Here is a 2,221-nt window from a genome sequence, read left to right on the forward strand (position 1 = left end):
CTTTTGTTTATATGTTTATTATTTTAGTTCCCACTTATGCGTGAGAACTTATGGTATTTCTTTGTTTGTGCCTGGCTTATTTCACTTAATATGATTTTCTCTAAGTTCATCCGTGTTGCTGTGAATGGCAGAATTTCATTCTTTTATATTGCTGAGTAATATTCCATTGTGTGTATGTACCACATTTTCCTTATCCAGTGGTCTGGTGATGGACATTTAGGTTGGTTCCAACTCTTGGCTATTGTGAATAGAGCTGCAATAAACATGGGGGTGCAGGTATCCCTTCGACATGGCGATTTCCATTCCTTTGGGTATATACCCAGCAGTGGGATTGCTGGATTGATGGCAGTTCCATCTGAAGTTGTTAGCCTCAGATTTGTTGTGGAGATTAAGTGGGAAGGAAGTCACTGCGTGGTGTGTCTGTCACGTGCTCCATTCACATGACCGTTGGTTCCACACTGTTCCTTTCTGCAGCAGGCCAAGTCCACACAGGGCTGGAAGAGCACCGTCGGCAGTGCAGGGGCTCAGGCTGAGGTGGGCAGAAGAGCAGGGAGACGAGGAGGGGCGGGAGCAGCCCTGGGGGCCGGGCTTCCAAGGCCTGGGGAGCAGGAGAGATGGGGGCAGTTCTGAGGCCACTGCAGGAGTCACCTGGGAACTAAATTTCAGGTGACCTTCCAAAACAGTCCCCGAATTTGGAAAACACATCGTGAAAAACCACTGGAGCAACTTGCTTTTCGTGGGTACGGCAACCAGTCGTGGGCTTTATTAGTTTGTGACGGAAACGTGGATATGGATGGCTGAGAGGTCACAGGATGGCTGCGGCTAAACGACTATACTTAATTTCATTTTCACCATTACCTCATCCTTAGGTGTCTCCAGTCTACTTGCTCCCTTTCCTTTCCCGGTGAGATGCCTGTGAGCACTGAGGACAGCAGGGGACTTCCTGTCTGCAGCCACAGCCCTCCCCTCAGCAGAGTGCGCGTGGGTAAGTCCTCGGGATGGGGTGCCGGGTCCCAGTCATGGCCCGGCGTGTCTTCCCCACCCCACCTATAGGGATGCCCTGGATCACATGGATCACATGGTTCTCCAGCTGACGAGATAGAGAAGAAAATAGGCCAAGCTGTTTGCCCAGAGGTGTTTGTTCCCTGCCGGGTGGCAGCCTTGGGATCTGGAGCCCCTGTCTGAACCCAAAGCCTGTGGGCTCACCTTCTTCTACTGGGGGTTCCTCCTCCCCTGAGGGTTTATAAACACAGGTTGCTGGTGTAGGGGCCTCAAAACTGCATCTCCATCCTCTTAGGGGCCCAGCTGGGCCACAAATTAAGTGATCGTAAAGTAGATTAATAGCGGAAGAGCATACACATTTATTTAATATAAGTGTCATGTGGCATGGGAACCCTCAAAGGAAATGAAGACCCAGAGAGCAGTCAGAGTCAGTACTTTTTTAATGAATTGGACAAAGACTGGTAAGCTGGGAGAATGTGGTGAGACAAAGGGGTGGGGCTGGAGTGTTTCATTGGGTAGAGAAGTGACTAGGCAGATAAACGTTAATTTCACAGGGTTTGTTTGTACAGAATTCTCTTGGCCTCAACTTCCCATCCTTGATAAGAATGTTGATCTCACATCAGATTTTATCTTCTGCTTTTAAGAAACAGAGTGAAAGTCAGAGTGATCTTCTTGTCCCTGCTGTTTTTCAGGTCCCTTTAACTCAAATAGTCAATATGCCAGGGTGGTATATTGTTAACTCCTGCACTGGGGCCCACCCCAGACCTTCCCCTTTAGGAGGTCTGGGGTAGGTCTGCTGGGGTATGGGGTCCACACTTTGAGAACCATGGAGTCTATGATAGGGCCTCCCGGGGCCGAGTAAGGGGGATGCTTCAGTTACAGGAGGCAGCTCCATGGCCTCAGGTGTGGGGCGTTTCTTCCTCCTTAACAAGGAGAATATTTCCATTATTAATTTTTAAAACAAAACCCCTAAATAGTTGCCTGAAACTTAATTGCTAGTATTCCCTGAAGTTGAAGGAATTTACAAGTTCTAGACTGTATTTTTTGGTATTAGACATTTTGTTGCTTATGACAGAATACCTGAAACTGGGTAATTTATGAAAACATGTATTTCTTACAGTTTTGGAGGCTGGGAAGTCCCAGGTCCTAGGGGTGCATCTGGGGAGGGCCCTGTTCTTGGGGGTCCTCTCTGCAGAGTCCGTAGCGACACAGGATATTG

At 48.4% G+C, this 2,221-nt stretch overlaps 1 long non-coding RNA gene across 1 annotated transcript in view; it reads left to right on the forward strand.

Moving 5' to 3' along the window:
• Nucleotides 1–897: 897 nt before the first annotated feature.
• Nucleotides 898–2,221, forward strand: part of LOC103582703 — a 9,450-nt gene continuing 8,126 nt past the window's right edge. Inside the window, exon 1 of the long non-coding RNA XR_549780.1 lies at nt 898–985. This is a non-coding gene — a long non-coding RNA (uncharacterized LOC103582703). The remainder of the gene's footprint in view (nt 986–2,221) is intronic.

The sequence above is a fragment of the Galeopterus variegatus genome, unplaced genomic scaffold (assembly GCF_000696425.1).
Source record: "Galeopterus variegatus unplaced genomic scaffold, G_variegatus-3.0.2 Scaffold17452, whole genome shotgun sequence".
Classification (NCBI taxonomy): domain Eukaryota; kingdom Metazoa; phylum Chordata; class Mammalia; order Dermoptera; family Cynocephalidae; genus Galeopterus; species Galeopterus variegatus.